This window comes from Ptychodera flava, chromosome 8 (genome assembly GCF_041260155.1).
Source record: "Ptychodera flava strain L36383 chromosome 8, AS_Pfla_20210202, whole genome shotgun sequence".
Taxonomy (NCBI): Eukaryota; Metazoa; Hemichordata; class Enteropneusta; family Ptychoderidae; genus Ptychodera; species Ptychodera flava.
The window spans coordinates 35,032,675-35,057,108 of record NC_091935.1 but is presented as its reverse complement, the minus strand read 5'-3'; the positions used below and the strand labels follow the sequence as shown (position 1 = coordinate 35,057,108).

Here is a 24,434-nt window from a genome sequence, read left to right as displayed (position 1 = left end):
TAAATTGAAATATGCAGATTACAGGAAGAAAAAATAAACTCTGATAAATTTGGACTCACGGCTAAGCCTGGTATTTGTTAGTCTGTGAAGAATAATGTTGGAATTATTGAAGGTCAGTTTATGAATCTTCAGATACTTCATGAAACTAATAATTGTGAAGGAAAGTGGTACAAAGATAATCTGTTGCTTTGCTGTGCTGTTGAGTAACATTTTCTAATTGACAGGAGTCTGATTGCAAGGAAAACGAGAGAAAGAGAGAGCGCATAGCTCACATTCAATAATTCAAACTCAGATGAGAAACCTATGAATGGAGTAAAATCTAAATTAATAGGAATTACACTGTGACAGGTGTCATTTTAATCGTGCAGATTATCCTGAAATGAGGCAAAGGTGTCAACAGCCTTAATGGCTTTCCTTGCTTCAATAGATACCTTGGCGTGGAACAAATTGACATTTTGATCAAGTTAATTCCTAATTCAGTGTTACTGTTCCTATTTCTAGCACATGTCTATGACACTCAAGAAAGATGCTGCATTCACCAATGGGCCTACAGTGCATGTCTAATATCGTAAAGGTCCATCTCCTAACATGAATATCAGATGTTCATATCAAAAACTTGAGTTACATCTGATTCATGATTTTGTAGTACTAGTATAGTGACTTTATGTGACTCTGGTATGTGACTTTAGAAACAGTCAATAAACAAATACATGTAAAATCATCTGTACTAACAACTACTGAAGAGACAAAAGATAAAGTTAGATATGATGGCCATCTTTCACAAAGTCATGTAGCACAGTATTTTTTTCACAACCTGACATGTGCATCATGTGATGGGAAATATATTTTTTATAACAACAGTTATACCACTCTCCGCCTCGTGCCCATTGTTCTAACCATGCTCTCTAATTTCCATAACCGAATATTTTATAATGGCCACCTGGCTTTCTTTTGTTTAAAAAGTGTCCGATTTACAAGTTCTTTTGTTTAAAAGTGTCCGATTTACTAGTAAATCGGACAGTTCTTTTGTTAAAAACTGTCCGGTTTACTAGTAAATCGGACACTTTTAAACAAAAGAACTTGTAAAATGGACACTTTTTAAACAAAAGAAAGTCACGTGGCGACGAGTAAAAAAAACAAATGCGAGACATTATACCAGAAGAAATTTATTTCACCATCAAGTACAGAGTAAAGACACTTTAAAAGAATCACCAGACTGAATTGATTTTGCACGACTGTACATTTCAAAATCAATTACAGGTCACCGTGAAATAACGGTATGATTGCAAATATCACTTCTGTGTTAAGGTTATTGTTATCACAATCATTCGAAGCTGAAATTTAGACTTCAAAGTCAGTTATCAACACTGAATGTAGAGGTTTCAGTCGCCTTAGGTAAAGTTAAATCTAGCTACAGGCAAACACACACGCAGTACCACAGTCATTGTGGATCTACACGTATTTTTTTTTGTACTTGCAGTTTCTGTTGCGCCTTTCTCTGACGTGGCTGTGTAGCTTGGCCGCTAGCACTGGCGTGACAGGGGGACTTTTCTTTTCCATCTTTGGCTTTGGTAGTTGAAGTGCACCGGATACAGCTTTCATTTTACTTCATCCGCCATATCGATATACGTAGAGCGACTTGGCAATTGCGTGTATGCTGCTCACAGTTTTCGATCCAAATGAGCGAAACGTGACTCTAACGTCGATCTGCAAACACCTTTTCACTTCATTCAACCAACCAATCAATCAAACACAATTCATACAATTCAAATCAAACCAGGTGCTCAACTACGTCATCGCACTACAATAGCAACACATGTCAACTTTGTTTTATCCAATCATGGGTTATTTTTTTATACTTTCGTTCAACAAGGTGTCAAAACGCGTCAATGTTTTCTTGCCAAAGTTTCAACTTGCACTGCACTAAAATTACAAATAAAAACTTTCGGCGTGCAAACAAGGCTCTAAAACTCGGCAAATTCGTGGTATAACACGGTCAGCGAACTCGTAGTCGGCGGTTTACGGAATTTAACGGTACAGTTTGCCATAAAACTCCTCGGCCCTGCGGGCCTCGGAGTTTTACTGGCAAACTGTACCGTTAAATTCCGTAAACCGCCTCCTACTCGTCCGCTTACCTATAGAAATTGCACTGTCTGGGAAGGAAAAGATAGAGCTTTGCCATGGCAACTATCAAGGCCAAGTTGTTTGTTAAATGGAAATGTTGATAGATGAAATGTGATCAACAGGTACACATTTGACTTTCTAATAAAACATTTATGAACTTTGATGATTGAAATATATCTGCCATTTTAAAGCCTCATTGTGTACTCTGAACAAAAGACGGTAAACATGGAGGTGGAAATTAATCGGAGGCATTTAAACTGTTGTATTCTGTTTGCGTTAATTCACCTTGTCTCCTGGGCATCGGATCCAATCTATTTCTAATTAGCGTGTTTTGCTACATCGATTGACAATTAAGACTCCTACTGAATGCCATTTTCACCTGCCACTACTTAAGTCAAAGGACATGAAGCCTTCCGCCGTCCAAATACAAACTTACAAGTATACTTGGTAGCCTTTCATTTTGTGAAGAGGAGACATTTTCAAGTGCCTAAAATGCCACCAACAATGAACCACTAGGAACATAAACTTTGTCCAGTATCACTCTCCTTGAAATAATCTCATTATTCCATTTACCAATCATTCATATACTTTTATTCTCCATTCACCGTCAGTGTTATCCAATCATCTTGCTAGTTCTATCTTAGAGGAGTGGTAAGCTGTAACTTTTGACTTTGTTTTTACCTTTTTTTGCTTTTTATGTCAACTGCAAGCCCTTGTTCTAATCCCCAAAATATGCTGTAAAATCACTTACATAGCTTGTCAACACAGCATCTATACCTGTAAAATGCAATGCTATTGTTCATATTTGAATTTCAATCCGGACCAAATTCACTTGTCAGCAATAACAATGCAGTCAACACATGTACAGGTTCAGTAAACAAGCTGAAAACTGTGTATCTTAACATGCTTTGGGAGAGTAGAAAGAGAAAGTGTAGTTGACATCAAAACCAAAATTAGGAAATAAATTGTCGAAAAGTTACAGCTTCTGGCCTTTAACCCTTTGACTGCTATAAATTTTCCCATCAAAATTTTAATGCATTATTTTACCAATTTTTGTGAATTTTCTCTAAGTTTTTTCATAATTTTGGACCAAATGGATATCACATTTCATCAGCTACAGTTTTTTATCAAAATTTTGGCAAAAATCAGAAAAACTGACTGTGCTCAGTACATTTTACAAAGGTGACAAAAATAGACTGTGGCGCTCAAAGGGTTAACATCCAAACCTAGTGAAATTGGTCCACTTTCCTTGTCTCACTGTTCCTATTTGTCTACTTGTCAAGCCATGATAAATTGATCATTACACATTGCTTTCTTTGTTTGCAAAGCTTTTCAATCAGAAAACAAAACAAATGGCCATTAATTTCATGCTATATGTATACTCAATATGTATATAGTGCACCTCTTACGTACAAAATATATCAACAAAAATGCCTTATTTTCACCAATCAGGACAAATGCTATCATCACTAGAACTTAAAAAATTGCGAATGTAGCTCTATGAACATTTTTACCTTCTGCCTTTGTTTTCAACTTTTGTTTCTCAAAGTGTACCGTAGCTATTATATCCTTTACCATAGACACAACTACAGGACCATTCCAAAGACAGCGTGATATTGTATGGCTGAAACTCTCTCCTGTTGATCTATCACTTTTGTTGCCATGGCTACAATTGTGGCACATGTGTTGTTTTAGCAGCTGTAGTGCTAATTTCTCTTTCTGTAGACTCCTTTTTGAAGATGCAGGGTACACAGGGAATAGATCAATTTAGCAAAAGGACACCTTCTTGGTTAATAGACTATGATTATTGATGCAAGTTAAACTATACTGCAATCTTATTTTCTCTTTGGTCTAAGGTTTAAAAGCAACATTCCTAAAACCAACTATGCAACTGAAACAGCCATTATACAGCACGCAAACCAGCAAGCTATTTTCTTTTACTATTAAAAATCACAGTGGCCATTTGATCACTCCATAAAACATACACTTAATTTCAAATCAACAAGGATTTTATGACTTTTCTTTCAAAAAGCATCTCTTCAGTGACAATTGCATATATCTTGTTGAAGTGTCCCTTCAAATATAGGGCAAACACACTGGCGCCCAAAATTGTGCGATCAAAAGCTGTAATGACTTTTCAAACAAACATAACTTGAAAACTTGAGTAGGACAAGTTGCCCTCCCTGTACCATGACATTTTCATTAAGATTCAGTTATATCGACAAAGAAGTATTCAAACATATGGCACGGATGTCTGTATTTCTATATTCCCATTTGATGAAACTATTTATGATTTTCCCATTTCATATCCTTAACTGATATTGTGCGTGGCTTTCAGCAATATCCGTCAGCAAACAAATTGGCAATAAAGCTGATTGAAGGTCTGACGTATCGTTACCATTGAAAATTGACATATTATGGGAACTCAGGAAGTGGTACTATGACATTATAGATGTTTTTTCCAAAAAAAACCAGAGCTGTGGTTACCTGATATAATAAATGATAGAATCTTGAGCTCGGCATGGTGTTAACATTTGAATCTAAATTACATTCTATGTCCAAAAATCAATCACATGAAGCATAGGATCATTCCCGTTGTTATAGCCATTTAGGAGTAAAAAATCACTTGCATTCAATTTTTGGAGATTTATCATTTTGTTTCTCACTTAGGTGATGAGGCTTTTCTCAAGGGAAAATAATCTATGATTATAAAAGTGGTCATAAATTTTCAATCTTATTCAGCAAAGTTATATAGCCTAACACCTTGTCATTTGGTGAGACTTCGGAAATGATTGCTAAAAATATCAAATGCAATCTTTCCTTTGTGTGATTTTGAGTGGTGAGATGTCTATGAATGCTGACGTAAGTCAGGATGACAGGTGAAATATTTTATTTAAGATAGACGTCTCCCTCCCCCATCCTTGACCTTTAAAGCTCCGAGATTTCAAAGCTACAAGTTAGGGCTTGTAAGTGATAGGGTTTGGATAAGAGTTTGGAGGGGGTAGGGTTAAATGTTCAGGAGTTAACTATCATAGAAACAAAATCTTTGCTGTATGAAATTGCCACATGAGAATTTTTCTCCAATATCAAGACTGCTGGAGCCTGTTCATGGGGTAAAGAAATTAATATGAATATTACAGAAAGTTTTCTACTTCTGGGTCATCTGTGACAAACATTTTGAGCAAAATTTAGATTTCAAAATTTTAATATAATGGAAAGATTGTCATGTTTATTGGAATATTGTTCTGGAAATGCCATGTAGCATCACTGTGCATAATTTTATTATGATTTTTTATTCCCTTATCTCACTTGAAAACAAACACAAAAATACAGATTACATATGATTTTCACAGTGACAATAAACTGCACAGCAAGGTGTGATTAAATTAATTCACTTTTATTATGAGTTATGCCTGCTCATTCAAGCAAACTTTCACATTTTTTTTTGCTTGCTTATACCAGTACATGTAATTCAAGTATGACTGATAAATCCCAGTCTTTTGAAATTTCTAAATGAACAGTTTCCAAAAAACTGTATTTGATTCAAAATTTTTCAACTTTTGGTCGGGAGGAAATCTCAAGCCTGTTGGCAGAGGATAAAACATATTTTCTTTTTCAATTTTTTTTATATGCCCTGCATATTTTCTATAACAACACCATCATGCAATTTTCACTTGCACTTTTAAATGTATAGAGCTCTCAGAAAATGTAAAACTTACTGCAGTTCTTTGATATCAAATACATCAGGCGACTGAAAACAATGTAAACGAAATTGCCCTTCTCTTACAGTGGACAATGAATACAGTCCTACAAAATAGCTGCAATATTCAGTGATATTTTAAGGAAAGCATGCTTCTTGTAATTTTCATTCAACACTATTATTGCTATGTCTAGATTGTTGATCACCAAATAAAAGATCTTCATTAAGAACTGATTATAAAACTGTTAATATCCAATTTCTTACTTGGCTGATAGAATTCTTCCATATCAATCACGTGATCAAGATGTGTTCCACGACATTGTCGTTACCAAGTGGCGGCCAAAGCAACTTCCTCGTCTCTACAGTGCCGTGCACGTGGTACGCGCACGTTGCCCGTCAGTTGGAAATTTGAATACCCATATGACCAAATATGGCATCATTTGATAGTAAAGGATGCTCCAGCAATGTGGTCAAATAGAGACAATTAAGTTGTTTCCAGATAACAATTGCCAGGATTATGTCACTTTTTTCTATAACATTACTGTAGAAGCTTGATCACCACTTTAACCAATACAATAATACATGTAGATGATATTGGCATAGCTCTGTTCAATAGAAATTTAGAAGGCCTGTAGCTGTAAATTTTGATGGTATTTTTTCCCTATATCTGTTGTGAGTGTCAATAGAAAGTTCTTGTTCTATTCCCCTAGGTATATTTAAACACGTTCTATACTTGTCAACAAAAGGTTTACTAGTTATTTCTTACATTAATTGAAATCAAGTTTGTACTGCATTCACTTGTCAACAATAATACAAGATGGGTTGACAATCTCAACATTGCTTGTATCTAAACATGCTTTGGACAGTAGGGCAAGAAACTCATAAACATTAACAACAAAAATACTGAAAAAAATCATCAAAAGTTACAGCTACCGGTAGTGGTCCTTTAAATAAAGTTTTGTGAAAAATGTGCCAGGTAGTGTGTATACCACTCTGACATTTCTGCAAATGATTATACATTTCCCTGGTACAACGTCCTTCACAAGCATGGTCTCTAACTTCAAAATTGCAGATGACCTGGTAGCTTTGAACATATTAATTCTGGTGAAAAATAAGCACTGATAATATCCTGGCATGTGTGAGGAATTTCAGTTATGACTGATATAAGACCAATATCAGCTTTTCTGGTTTGTGTCTGTCAGAGAATGCTTTTTATCAGTCTCAATTTATTTCAAAGTCTGTCGCCATAAACAACAGAAGTTTCCATTCTATGATATCACTGTGTGCAGAACTCCAGCAAAATTACTGAAAATCTGCTGGTACCAGTAAAAAAAAATCATTCGCTCTGTCGTGTGGAGTCAATGATTATCTTTCGGCTGGTTAAACAGTCCAGTTAAATTGGCATTTCACAGTGTGTATTTACATACCATAAAATACGCCACTGTGAGATAATGTTTGAATCCAGTGTGTGCATGGTATATAACAGTGCTGATCACAAAGTCTCTAACTCAGGGTGGCTGAATTGCAATACCCAGTGCTGTCTGCAATATATTACTAATTAAAATGTAGAAATTGATCGTTTTGTGTGGATGAGTGAAACATAGACCCTAGAGAAATGTGTGGATGCACCATCGAAATGGATTGTTTGGCTATCATACAGAAGGCAAATTTTAATATCAAATGTGTAAATTAGTCAGTTCGATGGGAGAGTGTCCTTTGTCTATGTTCAGTGTGCTGTGGGCATTGAGGATGGTGAGAAGAATTTAAGGCTTACATGCATGCATACACAATAGGTTGCATGGAAGAGAAGGGTGGTACGGTTGAGTAACATAGGGCAAGTATGAGCCAGAGTAGTAGAGTGTGGAGTATATGATACCGACATTGCAATTTAATACCTACTGTAACAAACTCCAGCTAAACAAAAGGAGCATGCATGATTTCTGTGAACATTTAATTTCAATTCGAGGATTGCCAAATGCACAAAATACAAAATTTTAACTGACATAACAAAAAGGAGTAAGAGTCAAATATTGTACAAATGTCGCTTGTCAATAGCATTTTTATATATGGAGTACCTCCCAGACATATGGAAATGTGTGAACGTTTCCCTAAATCAAATACAATACTGAAACTCATCAAACACCAGTCAAAATCTGCACCCTGGATTTCGAGTCAATTTGTGTACTGTACAGTCCATAGCTCATCAGATGACATTTTTGTTCAGTATCAATTGGACAAATTGAGAGATTGCAACAACTGTCTGAGCTTAATTTTGTAAATATTTGTAAAATATGGTACTATCTGTCTTTAAAAGCCAGCTAATAACATATATTATCATCTGTACTTAGTAATGTTATGTAAAGAATGGTAAAATTAATCCCCTTGTTTGAGATGAAAAATTGACTTTCAATTAGGTACAATGTGCCTCTGGGACAGATATTTGGCCTTCAACATTTTTCACTTTTCTTGTCTACCACTCGTGGGGGGCTCATTTTACAGCTCTCTGAGTAAGGAAGATGATTACATTTTCGAAAATCCAACATTTTATTTTCCCCCATAGATTTAACACAGGGATGGCAGCCATTCTGAATTCAAAATATAGCTAAATGTTGGGTGATTTGTATCTCTAGTACTGATTCATGATGATTTGGTGAGAAAATGGTTGAAAGTTTCATTGAGGAAAGTTTCAGCAAAAGTTTAAGTCTCTCATGTGAGATGCAAACTACCTTAAATGCTGGAAAAAAGTGGTTTAAATTTACAGGTAAAATATTTGAATTTATTGTGAAAAGGGAATTTTCTAACCATGCTGTCCCTACCTCTATATCTACTGGCACTGCAGAAGGAACAGAAGTTCATATGCTTTCATAACTGTAACATACCTATCATCTTTAACAAAGATGATCAGAGTAACATTATGTTTACAACGGCATTATGAGGGATGAAGATACCTGCCAAGGAGTACTATGGAATGATAAATGTGGCCATTTGATGGAAAACTCATACCACGACTCTCATCAATTTATGACCCAAGTTAGCAGTTGACATTTTACTACCCTTTTGGAAAAAACATTGAATACAATACGAAACCTTCAAAACTAATTAGTGTCTGTCCCATTGTAGACACTGAGTTGTCTGTTTGTACAGTTTAATTAATTGGATGTGGAAAAAGTCAATTATCCATGTCTTTATTTTGGAAGTTACTGTGAAAAGGCGTTGACCTTTTTGGAGACAAAGTAGTTATTAAATTTCACAAATTCAATTGAATTGCTGAATACATTTACAATTGCCCTTTCCAAGTCTTTGAAGTCATTTTCTTAAGCATTAATTGAGCGTGGTATCGCCATGGTTGTGACGAACTTATTGTTGTGCAGGCTAATTAATCTGCGATTAAAATATATCCCACACCTGTACTTGTGACCTATGACCTTTTACTATGTTGTAAAACTTTCCATACTTGGGACATGTTTATAGTGTTTCTCTTCGTGTGCACACATTTGTGTATACATCACTCTTTAGAGATATAAAAACCATTTTGCAGCAATTTTCATTCTGTTTTCACATGAGCAACTACATTTAAGTTCATTAACTGTAGCAAGATGCAGCGAGGCCAAATTATTTCCAACCGGAATGCCGGATAAAAAGGACTCTACCAATTCTCTGGACTATTCAGAATTGATGAATGTATTTTTTTCATTATGGCTCAGTTGGCTTAAAAAGTTACAATGATATAAATTATTCTTTGTCTCATATATTGAACGTCAAACCCCTATAGGATTCAATGGTTACTTGTCGATGATGCAGCGGACCACCGTAGTCATCACTTGACTGAAAGTGTCCAGGAACTATTTTACACTTTACAACTTTGAGTTTAAAAATGACCAAATTACATATTTGACATAAATCTGGGCTTTTTTTGGAAAAGTTATGTGTTAATATCAAATTTAACTGGGCTTTTTTTTAATCTGGGCTTTTCTTGAAAAGTTTTGCATTAAATATTGATTAATTTTAACTGCATGGTGATTCAAATATAAAAATGTGTCATTCAATGATGAAAATTGTTCTCCTTTTTTTTCATGGATTTTCATCTGTCTTGAAAATAAAGCATATGATTGTCATGAGCAAATTAATCACTAAAAACTTGGAGTGAAAATTTGTAATCAAAACATTATAGCCCAAACAAGGGACTACGGGATGTTCCCTTTACGCAGGCCATTTGCCCTCCTCATATTCAGCATACGTTTACTCGCCCAAAGGCACATAAGCCCTTGTTAGGGTTTATATAATATCCTCCAATGATATCTTGATGAGTAAAGTACACAGTATTTGTCAATAATTTCAGTTCCCAATTTCCAAGACATTCACACCTGTCGGTCCAACTTGTTTCCACCTGTATAACACAGGTGCACAGCATGTCAACAGAACTGCCAATACTGGTAGAATTCATCAAAAATAGTACATTAACATTCAAAGTGATCGGGATTAAATTTTGTATTATGTGAAGTCAGAAACTGTAACTCCACTTTGTACACTTAGGGGATACAGCCATCAGAACTGCGCTCAAAGACTGTATGGGACCGATACGACCAATGGTAACACTGTATCCAAGGTACGATAGTGATTGATAAAAGTTAAAGCATGTCTGTCATAATCTACATTGTATAATTTTAATGTTACAGCTATGATGATGAGGTGCATCTGGATATCGTGCATGAAATACATTGTTTGTAAACAAGAAACTCGCACAGGCGCAGCTCTGACGACTGTTTCCCTTTAATTTCACATATAGTTCAACCACAGATAATATGATCCTTGTTGCACTATAAGTGACTGATGTACGTATTGCGCAACTTTCTTTGAAGTTTATGAACCACACCAAGACTTTCAATTCATATGAGAAATATAGTTATCCATATGAGAGCCCGACAGAGCTGAACAGTTTGGTTGATTAACTTTCCATTCTAGGTGGGTGGACGTGATGAGAAATTCCTTTCACCTCTGCATAAAACATGATGTATATCAGTTTCTCATTAGTATTGGACAATGCTTGATGGATATATTGCAACCATTTGGCTTTGCCTGAGGCAACTAATACCCTATTGAAATGCCAGCTCTTATGCAATGACTAATGAATGATTTCAACAATGAAAGGGTGCATGGGAGAACCTTTCAGAAATGCTCTATTGCGTATTTGTCAAGTTATTATTAGTTGAGCAACCAAAACAGCTAACAATTGTTGGAAGATTCTGGAATAAGACTACGGTAGTTTTTAGTGATCATACTTCTTGGCTGGGCAAATGATCACACAAATTGAATCATTCATGGCAAAAGACACACACACACAAAATTTCTGTAAAATATACCACATAGCTATCGTAAACTATATAACATTCCTTGCCGATACACGCAAATTCTTTGACAGTTGCTGAAATCATAGACAAAGCAATTGATCAAAATACGTATATCAGAATCATAAATTAGAAATTATGTAGGAAATAAAAAAATTAACAAAAAGAAACACAAATACTGAATCGGTGAACCCTAAACAAAAAATAGTGACAATAATCACTGTTCGCTCCCATACAGTTATCAAAACAAACCAACAATTGTATGAAACATGGACATACACATACATACAGACTGACATTCACAGACTGGCACAGAGTGATGACATTGACCCCAAGTGTGCCTTGGCCCATGAAGAGTGATAAAGATATAACAAAAAGCTGAATGTAATGATAAAATAGTTAAGTATAGGCCTACAGACACTGAGGGTGAATATGTTACAGCAATTTGATTAGTTTCTTTTCGTTTTCTACTTCTGTGATAGTTTTTAAGACAATCAAACTGCAAGGCAGTTTTAATATGTATTGACAAACATGTTATCTTTTACAAGCACACAGCAAACTGTTCATGATTTTTCATTTACAATATTTGACATAGACTGAAATACATAACATGCAACCAGTATTTACACTTTGCCCATACACCAGATACATGGAGAAATTTCAACATATAATCATCAACTCAGAAACCCTACAGGGAAAAGTAAACATTGTTTTCTTCCAGAACAGCTGGTACATCCACATCTGGAGCAACATACAAACTTAACCAATTACACAAGGATGATGACACAAGAGATAAAGTTAAGAAATTTAACTGTGGTGAACTTGACTATTCCTTTCAAATCCTTACCTAACTTGATTGACATCTTAAACTAAAATACACTGCATGGTTAATTGCACACAAATATACATCAGGGGTGTACCATTTGATAAAAGGGGGTTGTCTGGAAGATTGATGAGGAACATTATCTTTTTTATCCGATACATTGTACATTCTTTTTTCCCACTATCCCACCTTTTCTTTTTGACAAACGGGTCAGTCACAATCAGGGTGCGCTAGATGATTTTCATTTGTTATGGACATATATCTGCTATTCAGACTGATATTATATTGCTTATTTGTTTCTAATAAATAGTAATAGTTGTATCTAACTTGGTCACATAAAGAAATGTTGCATATATTGTGCAGGTTTGGTTGTACATCCACAAAAATGCCTTTCAAAACTGTAAAAAGTAGCGTTATGCTGTTTCACTTCAAAATGTACTTAATTTCAAAATGTTTTTTGGAACACAGTGTTAAAATTGTGGAATTTTTAGCTTACATATGTTATTGCAGAATACCTAATCTTTCTTTCACAAGTTATTTCATGTGATTATGTGCATTGGAACAGAAACTCTGGTATTTTTACCAAAACTGTAACATCGTTATGTTTTTTGTGTTTTATGACCATAAGTACATATACCTTTAGTTTATATGTAGTAAAATGGGTAAAATATTGTAATATTGAATTTAATTCCAACCTCAACATCCATGGCAAGCATTTTATACACCAAAATTAAATAAAATTGCATATTGTATTGTTTTGTGAATAAATGAAAATGGAGATCGTTGTGGTCGGAATTTCTTGTAGCGTCCGTGACACACTCATATCTTAAGGACAACAGGAGTTATAAAAGATCTGATGTCACAGGCCTAAGTGTCAATAGGTGCATACCTTAAATAAACAAATTATATAATTACTGTCCCTTGCATTCACTATTAATATTCCTAAAATATGGAAATGTAGCATCCGTGACGGTGTAGCGTCCGTGACGGTGTTTACTACATAGTCATAATTAATAACTATTTAAAACATTTTAAAGCAGTTAATCCACTGAAAATATAAATACTAGTGTGTATTGTGTGTACATACATGGAGTTGGGTTACAAAATGTCTTCAAGGCATAAAATTGTAAATTTGCACAAAATCGATTTTTTAAACAGTAATAAAACACTCAAAAAGTTATGTTGAGCCTCAACTGTAACACTTAGATTGGTGTTTTTTAAGAATGCAGTAATTATATTGAATATGTTATTAGAATTCTAGTGAAAAGAACAATGAATTCTGTGCTGTATATGCATTTATTATTGTGTATTCCATTTCAATTCATTATGTCACGGATGCTACAATAAAATGCAAAAATTGTTTTTCAGATTATAAGCCAATCTAAATGTGAAATAACAACCACATTTTATTGTTTTGTTATCACATTTTGAATTTTAAAAACTCAAGGGGGTAAGAAATGACATTTGTGTTAACTCTGTGTCCACCACTTTCACATATTATGAAGGCAGAGAGTACGAACGTAAAGTTGGCGTCATCCTCATCCTCATCCTCAGGTGACCTTTCTAGCTGACGCTAAAATGACGCTACTCAGCATCAGCTTCAGCGTCGTATCCAAAGATTGCGGAGGTTTAATGCTACCTGATGATGGATAAATGATAAAATTCGCCCATAACTTAAGAAAATAACAACTCCATTCTTTCTCAACTTTCTTTTGAATCCTAAAACTGGTTCGCAGGTAATATTTTATTGTTAGAATATCTCATATGGACTAGTTTTTTGGAAATGTTCGTAATTTTCAGTCCATGGATCCTCGGATGTGTTTGTTGGTATCCTCTTAACTCTTGCATTAAGATTTTCCAAAAATTGGTACAAAAAAGGTATACATGGTCCGAAATGTGTAAAAATCGCCACCATGAGAGGTGATATGAAAGCCCTAATTATTCAAAGGACATATAAAACAATTAACTTGTATAACTATGACTTGAGGCCTGAAAAGTCAATGTATTAAACATAAAACCTTTGAACTTTAAGGAAATTAAGGGCTAAGAATGTTGCGTTACAACTACAACGTGAGAAACGGATATTGAGAGGAGAGGTAACTAAATATTATAAAATGCAAATCCCACTGTGTTTTAATTAACATTTACAGTAATATGAAACTTGGAGCACATTTTTAAAGTCGTTTTTACAATATCATTCCATCAGATGCATTCGGGAATAATCGGATCTGACGCCAGTGGAGCTGACGCTGTAGCGTCATCCTCATCCTCATTTTCGCGTGACCTCCGAGGCTGAGGATGAGGATGAGTATGACGCCAACTTTACGCTCATCAGAGAGTACAGATATTTTTATAGAACAGAGGTCAAAGGTTGGCAGACTACGTCTCTGATCTCCAGCCTCACCTAGGTGTGTGTGCGTCCCATCCTGACAGGTGTTAGAACAGCTGCAAGCCATTTGGATTTCTTGGGTGGTGTGTCAGATACATTGTGTGGTACCACAGGTCAAAGTTTAACAACCTGTCCCTCTAGCCTGATCTAGGTGTCTAGTTTTATCTTGGTTTTACACTTTAAGTAAGGCACAAGCAATGTTAACTTCTGTGTTTTTTGACGTATTGAAAGTTTATTACTGGTATAGACATTTTTCACATACTCCAACTGATTTTTGCAGTAGTTGCTATAGCTTTCTTGTTAAATTTAAAGAAATTGTCAATGTTTTGACACAATTTTCACAATTTAAATGTTTTATAGAGAAAGGTTTTGGAGAAAAGAGAAAGAAAAAACCAGATTATTGATTGCTTTTTATATTTCAAATTGACCTAACTTTCAAGTTTGATTTTGGTAGCGTCCGTGACAAAATTACATGTCATACTAAACAGAAAATATTTTAGAAAGAAGTTCATTTAGATTACACTGAATGGTGTTAATATTGTTGCTATAGCATGGTTAATTCATGATAATAAAACTTTTAAGTGCAGCATACCAGCGGAAGGACATAGAGAAGTTGAAAGTCCTATTAAAAAATATGATCAATATTGTTGTATTTCTCACTAAACTTGAGGTTGTGGGTTTATTCATGGAAAATTAAGGAAATCATGCCAAGTATGGCTTATTTTAATGCCAATATGCATCTTTTATATTGTAATAACATTAAAAAGCATTAACAAATCATTGTTTAAAATTTTATTATGACATTTGTGTTTCATGTACAACATTTCTGTAGCGTCCGTGACACTGCGTCGACCATATAAAACAATGTGCACTGTGGTAAAACTAATGAAGTTTGCTTCACCAAATTTTAGGAAGATATGCCCCATGCCATAACCTTTCAACATATTGTTTAACTGGACAGTTATCATGAACTTGAAATTTTGACCTAAGTGACACACTCTAGCGCACCCTGATTGTGACTGACCCGAAACCTTCTGTGGCTGATTTTTTTATTGACATTTGTTTGGATTTTTTTCAAAATCTGCCAGGACTCTTTAACATTGAAAAAAACTTTGAATATATTTGTTGGAAACCAAACCTGCTGAAATCACCTTAGCTATGTTTTCTCATTATTTTTTACCGCATTTCAACACCAAATACAGTTTACCATTTCAAATGCTTACTGAATCACCGCATTATCTTGAACATAGGGCCAATGTCCCTGAAGCTACTATAGACATGGATACAAAATTAAGTATTTCCTGACTGTATGAAATCATCTCACTAAGGTCATCCTAGGGACCTGTTAGCCAAATATTAAAGCTGTCTGACCAGCGGTTTTGAAAAAAACAAGCGACCCAATAGTCGACAGAGCTCTGCTGTGTTATGTAGAGAGCAACTTTTCGTGACATGTATTGATGAAGAAGGTTGAGATCTTTGATAGCTCATTGCAGGGTGGCCTGACCTAAAATGGCAAAATTAGCTGCAAAAATACAAAATTGATGATTTCATCATAATTATGTATAAAAATGTATACCAAATATCAAAGCTATCACATGACTAACTTTTGAGAAACAAATATTTTGACCAAAAACGGCAAAAATTGACTCAAAAATACAAAAATTGAAGATTTCATCAAATTTCACTATATCACACTAAGAGAACCCCTAGGAACCTGTATACTAAATATCAAAGGCATCAGACAAGTAGTTTTTGAGAAACACATTTTTTGACCAAAAACGGCAAAAATTGCACCAAAAATACAAAATTGCAGATTTCATCATATATTCTATATATCATATTAAGTTTATCTGTAGGAACCTGTATACTAAATATCAAAGCTGTCAGACGAGCGGTTTTGATGAAATAAATTTTTGACCAAAAATGACAAAAAATTCCTTAAAAATACAGATTTGCATATTTCATCACAATTTGAACAAATCCAAGTTGGGTTATCCCTTGGGATCTGTATACCAAATATCAAAGCTGTCTGACCAGCGGTTATGAAGAAGGAGATTTTTTACCAAAAACGCCTTTTTTGGCACTAATTTGCATATTTTTGGCAATGACAACTTCATTTGAACAAAATCTCATCTACAGCCCATCATCCATGTACACATCAAATATCAAGATGAAATGTGCAGCGGTTTTGGAGTTTTTGATGTTGACGGACAGACATACAGACATACAGACATACAGACATACAGACACACAGACATACAGACATACAGACATACAGACATACATACATACAGACATTTCCCTAGCCTATAAGAATAGCTTCCATTGCCATATATACATATGGCTATGGGAGCTAAAAACATACAAATGAAAGAAGTATGTTCATCAAGTCAATATGCAAAGTACCAGTCGAATAAATATCAAAATATTGTGTAAAAATTGACACGTATTGACAGAAACAATGATAAGAGGAACGCTGCCAGCATGTAAAGCTAGAACAATACTAGTCTACTAGGCTGGAACTAATTTTCTTGCACACTGCGTAGCAATTAATCTCATGATAATTTACAAATAGCGTTACTAATTGCTGCGTATTGATTTTTCCATCAAACCAAACACACACACAAAAATCAATGTTACGCCAATTGCAAGAGCAATCACTAAAATCTCTACGCTCCTTTGCCACTGGGAAAGTATCGTCAAGACTTAGATTGCGAAGGCATTTTTCAATTGTCATTAGATTTCTAATTATCCTAGGTACAATAATTCTCTCCGGCACTGGAAATACATTATTACAATAATCTAGAAAATTTACCATCATATCAATCACATTTCTTGCATTAATGGTTCATTTTTGTTTTCCCCAGAGGCACTTAACAATCACCTCCTGCCCTGGGGTCAATCCACAATGTCATTAATATGCAATTTGAAACTTGCTCCGAGTATTGTTGATTGGGTGTTTATCATTCTACATAACCCCGGTAACATTTTCGCAGATTTATGTAAAAATACATTGCGGATAATATGAAGAGATCAGTTGTGACATGAGGCAGAGCTGGCCATTTCAAGCCAACTGTCATTATCCCACTCAAAGATTGTTGTGTTACATTAAACTCGTACATACAAACAATCTTCCTTCGAGAAAAAAACTATTGAGAAAATCATAACGTTCAACTTGATGGTTCAAATTAGAGTCCAAGATTAAATAAATTTGAGAAATGTGGGCATGCTACCATAATCATCAGATGATTTGTGAAAGTAATTGGTGAAAATGTACCAAAGATTTATAATTTGTTGATAAGGATGCAGCGCCAAGGTAAAACTGTTACATACACTTTTTAAGTTTCAAACTTTCACACTAAAAATTTAGTGTGATTACGACCAGTACTGTACAATGACAGTGCTTCAAAGGTATATGTATAGATACGATTGTGTGCACAAACTTAGGTTGAATTGATCAAAAGTAACAGCAATTTCAACCCCAAAACATAGGGCCAAAGTCCCTGAAGCTACTATAGACATGGATACAAAATTAAGTATTTCCTGAGTGTATGAAATTATCTCACTAAGGTCATCCTAGGGACATGTAAACCAAATATTAAAGCTGTCTGACCAGCGGTTTTGAAAAAACAAGTCATCGTTGATGACACAGTCCCCGCTTGCTAATGGGTACTTTGATTACAGGTCCTGTGATAAAAATACTTTGATACAGATGGCACTCAATGGCCAAGAATGAGTTCCATGGTGATGAAAACATAAAACCAATGTAGGCCACTATCCTAAAGGTCATTAAATGAGTCAACTGGGAATTAGTTGACAGGATGTTGCAAAACATTTTTCATACTATCCTAACACTAATAGATTATCACCGGTACCATATTTCATAAAGTTTAATGCAGTATTTACAACACTATGAGATCAACATCTGTATCAAGTTTCATCAAATTTGACGTTGTATTTGTTGATATATCTCTCTAATTAGGAAAGTTCATTACATATGCAATTACAAATTAATTAAAATGACACTGATAAATGTCTTTTTCACTGTTAAAGCAATGTGAGCTTAACATGTGTACAAAGTTTCATGAAATTTGATGCAGTATTTCTTGACATATCAGCCTAATTATGAAAGTTCAATAATTGACATGATACTGCTAAATGACATGAAACAAATTGACGAGCATATGTATGAAATATGTCAATGTCCTTGTACCAACTTTGAATGATACTGGTGGAAATATGTCTGAGTTATGGCTCAGTATATGAGAAAATCGTAACAAGATCGCCGCCACGCAGCGATTTGATCTTACTGTTTAAAAAATCAACATGTATATGTATGACATAAGTCAATGTCCAGTTACAAACTTTGAATAAAATCAGTTGAGACTTGCCAGAGTCATGGCTCTCGACATGAAAAAAACCATAACAAAATTGCCACCATGTGGCCATATCGGACCATATCGAGAAACAAATCAAAGTACATATTTATATTGAAGTACATATGTATACTACGGTATAAGTCAATGTCCTTGTACCAACTTTAACTAAATTTGCTTGATACATGTCTGAGTTATGGTTCAGGACATGGAAAATCGTAAAAAAAATGGCCACAAGGCGGCCATATTGGATCGTATCACAAAACAAATCAATGTGCATATGTATGACATAGGTCAATGTCCTTGTACCAACTTTGAATAAAATCGGTTGAGATATGCCTGAGTTATGGCTCTGTACATGAAAAAATTGAAACAAAATGGCCGCCTGGCAGCCATATTGGATCGTATCACAAAACAAATTGACATGCATATATATGACATAGGTCAATGTCCTTGTACCAACTTTGAATAAAATCGGTTGAGATATGCCTGACTTATGGCTCTGTACATGGAAAATCGTAAAAAAAATGGCCGCCTGGCGGCCATATTGGATCGTATCACAAAACAAATCGACATGCATATATATGACATAGGTCAATGTCCTTGTACCAACTTTGAATAAAATCGGTTGAGATATGCCTGAGTTATGGCTCTGTACATGAAAAAATCAAAACAAAATGGCCGCCTGGCGGCCATATTGGATCGTATCAAAAAAAAAATCAACATGCATATAAATGACATTGGTCATTGTCCTTGTACCAACTTTGAATAAACTCGGTTGAAACATGCCTGAGTTATGGCTCTGTACATGAAAAAATCGTAATAAAATGGCCGTCTGGCGGCCATATTGGATCGTATTGCAAAATAAATCGATGTGCATCTGTAGGTCATAGTGCTATGCCTTTGTGCCAAGTTTGAACAAAATTGGTTCAGCAGTGTCTGTGAAACTGTTGATGACGGACGGACGGACGGACGGACGGACGCACACGGACGGGACCCAATCTATAAGTCCCCGCCGGACTTCGTCCGCGGGGACTAACAAGCGACTCAACAGTTGACAGAGCTCTGCTGTGTTATGTAGAGAATAACCTTTTGTGACACATGTATTGATGAAGAAGGTGGATATCTTTGATAGCTCATTTCAGGATGGCCTGACCAAAAATGGAAAAAAATTCTGTAAAAATACAGATTTGCATATTTCATCAGACTATATTAGTCTATAATAGCAAATAAACGAGAGTTAATTACATTCTAATTAGAGTAAACAAGACTTGCTTAAATCAAGATTTACGTCATAAAAAAACAGCATATCTGTCAGGTTATAAAGAATCTTGAGCTGGTTATCTTTTAATATCAGTATTTTCATCCTACTAACCAAGCACATTTTAACTTTCAAATTAACATTGTAAGTAAGTCCTGTTGAATAAGTTGAGACTGTGCGTACTCAGAGAAAGCACACTGAAGAGACAAATGTTTGAAACTTAAGAAGTTCAAGGTCATCAAAAGCATTTTAAGGAATCATGTTACACTTTCATTGCACTGTTTACACAGATTGCATAAGTGCTATAAATAGCAGATGAGGAATCTTACAGCCCAGATTTACCATAAAAACCCTATCACTTTGACCACTCTTTTAATTGACCACTCTATTTTTTTCCACAAAAAGTACCAAGTCAACCATAAATGGAAATTAGAACTTTCTCTACCTCTATTTATTTGACCACCCTATCATGACAAACTATTATGAGCAATTTCTTTTAGATAACATAAATGGTGGTTCAGAATATATCAAAGTTGGGATTCAGGAAAGTTGCCTTTACATGTTTTAATCCTCAATTCCCTATGAACTGTCAAAAAAGTTGAACTTTCTGATAATTCCACACTAAAATTATTTTGGCTTTGATGATTTCCTAATTAATTCAATTATCTAAAATCATATCAATTATTTTTTTCTGGGTGAATTGATAGGGTTTATACAGTACAAGAATTACATACAATGTAAGTCAAACTTTGACCAAAAATGACAAAAAAAATTCCTGGAAAATACACATTTGCATATTTCATCACAATTTGAACAAATCTAAGTTGGGTTATCCCTAGTGACCTGCATACCAAATAACAAAGCTGTCTGACCAGCGGTTATTAAGAAGAAGATTTTTTACCAAAAACACCTTTTTTGGCATTAATTTGCCTATTTTCAACAATATCAAAAAATTAAAAAAAAAAGTTTCTCAAAATCATATTTTTCATCTATACAACAAATATCAAATCAGTAAGTACTGCGGTTCTCAAGATATTTGAGTGGACGGACGCCTCACAAACGGACATACATACTACATACATACATATATACATACATACATACAGACTGACGACGGACGCTGGACGGATACCCATCCCAATAGCTTCTATAGACTATAGTCTATAGTAGCTAAAAAACTACAAATAGCCGTACTTTTCACTCTTCTAGAACTTGCAGAAAGTTAACTTGGTACAAACAGGCTAATATCTGCAGAGTAAAGTAAAATTACTGAGACTGTATCCATTTGAATACACAGCAATATCAATCTTGGTCCAGACTCTACCATGAAGTCACGTCTATTGCTTAAAGATCACACAGACGCCATACTCTAAATGTGACATATACAATCTGTATGGTTTATGACCTGCAGTGTATGCAATCAGATCGACCATATTTTATCTTCAGTTTTAGAAAAACATGTACAAATCACGAAAGTTAATTGCCTGCTTACTCAGAAAACTTTTGTAGAAGTCATAAAAAGTAGCTACAGTTATCCCTTTGACAATACCCTACAAAATGGCAATCAAACAATTAAAGGGACAAAGTCGGCCATTTTTCATAAATTTTGTTTGATACAAGATACTACTTAAGGTAGCTACATACCTTTTAGACACTTTCAGATTTTTATTTTTTTCTCAATTGAACACGTCCCAAACCCCAATAAAGTATACATTTTCTGAAAGCCTTGATATAGAGATATCCGACCAAGCACAGTACACGGTCATTATTTGCATAGGAGTCACGTGACAAGCGTTTTGCTGAACCTTCCAAAAACCGGTTTTTCCCGCCTTATGCAAACACGCTGCAAGATTTCCGGTTGGAATTTCTTCATTGACAAGCCTTGACAATATCCTTCAAAACCGTGTCTGGGATTTTCTTTATATGCCTTTGTTTTTTTTAATGCGCTCTTAAAGGTGTTAGATGAAGGTGCTTTTCAAGGAATTTTAATTATCACGCCATATAATTTGAATGGAGCCTCCTGAAAAAAATCGCAGACACGGTTTTGAAGGATATTGTCAAGGCTTGTCAATGAAGAAATTCTAAACGGAAATCTTGCAGCGTGTTTGCAGAAGGCGGGAAAAACCAGTTTTTTGAAGCTTCAGCAAAATGCTTGTCACGTGACTCTTATGCAAATAATGACCGTGTACTGTGCTTGGTCGGATAGCTCTATATCAGGGCTTTCAGAAAATGTATACTTTATTGGGGTTTGGGACGTGTTCAATTGAGAAAAAAATAAAAATCTGAAAGTGTCTAAAAGGTATTTAGCTACCTTAATATTGTTTGACATGTTGAGAGATAATGAATGGGTATATATTCAACCCCAAATTTTAGACACAATACATGAAACCAATGTGAAAATGAATTATTGATCATGACCATTAATTCATTTTCGCGATGGTTTAATTTCATTTGTCTAAAACTGGGGTCGAATACATGCATGATGACCCTTTTCATTCAGTATCTCTCAACATGTCAAACACTATCTCGTATCAAACAAAATTTATGAAAAATGGCCGACTTTGTCCCTTCAAAAAAGTGAAAAGAAAAGAATTAGTTTTCCCAATATCTTGTTCACTATAAAAACAGAAATTTGTGTAGCCATCAATATGTTTATGTTTAATCTTGCCGAAATTGTTCAAATAATATCCCAAGTATAGCATGAATAAAATAAGTTCACCACTTCAATTTTTAAGAGGAAACACGGTAATTAACGCCAAAACTGACACCGAAAGGAACAGCATCTTTGAAATACCTTGGAGTTGAAGATCCACAGACAGCACAAAGGACTGAGATTTTTCAAGGACGACTGGAGTGTTAGATAGAATGCAATAGAATGATGCACTGGAGTGCACTAGATGAAAACCACATTTCAAGACTGAATGACTGCAAGAAATGTATCTGGGCTTGATTCACGCAGTGATCTGTGAATTACATGGGGAGCACAAATGTGGAAAGTAACTGCTCTGTGACATTCAATGATGTGAGGCTAAGCATTTTAATATCGTAATGTGTCGGGAGTATCTTCTCCATGCTTGACCCTACTATAACCAACACACCACTGTCACTTCAAGTGTGATTATATGCTGTCAGAAAATAGAGATGGAGATCAAAGAAGCTACATGTAGCTGGAAGATTACGCTGCGCAACCGTCCCTAACTCTATCACAGGAAGTTAATCAATTTTACGATTATTGAGGAAGTCGATTTGTCCTAATCCTGGGATTGTTAAACTTCAACTTGACAGAGTTCACAGCTGTCACAGGGTCATTCAACTGCAAACCTTGTGATGACACTCTAAGCCTTGAAAGATCATTAACTTCTGTTCTACACTTTTCAGGACTGACGTCACTGGCTCCACACCATGCATCCTTTTACAAACCTTGTCATTAATATCTGCCGCATAATTTCAGATTAAATGTAAATTTATGCGTAATTGTTCCTCTTCCCATAACACCCTATTTACCATCCACGTAACTCAAAGTGATTACATAAAACAGAAGCTTCATTGCAGATCGAGTAATCTGTCAAACGTCAGCAGCGCTGCAGAACTCAATATGAATGTTAATTCTGTGAAATTTACGATTCAAGTAAGGAAAGATTCTTTTGAGGATCATTAAATTCACCGAAAGCGAAATTTAAAAGAATGCCTTGGCAGATTTACATCTTTGATTGATAACAAAGGCATGCTACATTTAAATTACAAAGTCATTTCATTTTCTGGTGTCGATGTCTGAGGAGAATAATTTAATACAGAGGTACATTTATCCGGATATATCAAGTTTTCTACTGCAAGTACAATGTAACATGGGGGTTGGGGGGTACTTTTAGTTTTTCTGAAACACTGCATCACACAGAGTTTTGTGCAAACTTGTCATGGGCGGAATGTTTTGTACCATTGACTGTTTTATAGAGCTACTGGCAAGGACTATACCTACAAGGGTACTTTAACAGCCAGGTTCAGCACAGTACTGAGGATTTTGACACACTTATGTTGTCGATTTCGAGACGATTTCATAATCTGCAGGACTTCAGTGCAAGCATTACCAGTGTAAATGTGAGGAAGAAGTGAATCTGTGAAGAAAGTTGCTAAAATTTCACTGTTAATGATCACCATGGCCATTAAATTCAAATCCAAGAGTGAAAAGAAAGCCAAAGTGGTGAAGGTCAAGAAGGCTGCACCACCACCACCACCACCACCACCACCACAGAATACATTGAGATTAATGTTACAGAGTTACATGTCAATACCTGATGATAGCAGGGCACCTTCTTGAACCATACAGAACAGCAGTGCAAGCCCATGCATGCGGTGCCAAGCTGTACTGTACTTTTGTTTTCAAAGCAGAACGGCAAACAGGAAACAATCATTGGGGAA

At 35.2% G+C, this 24,434-nt stretch overlaps 1 protein-coding gene across 1 annotated transcript in view; it reads right to left on the bottom strand.

Annotated features, from left to right (window-relative positions):
• The window catches only part of LOC139139163 (adenine DNA glycosylase-like), a 53,773-nt gene that overhangs the window by 3,114 nt on the left and 26,225 nt on the right, over nucleotides 1-24,434 (bottom strand). The window lies entirely within an intron of this gene.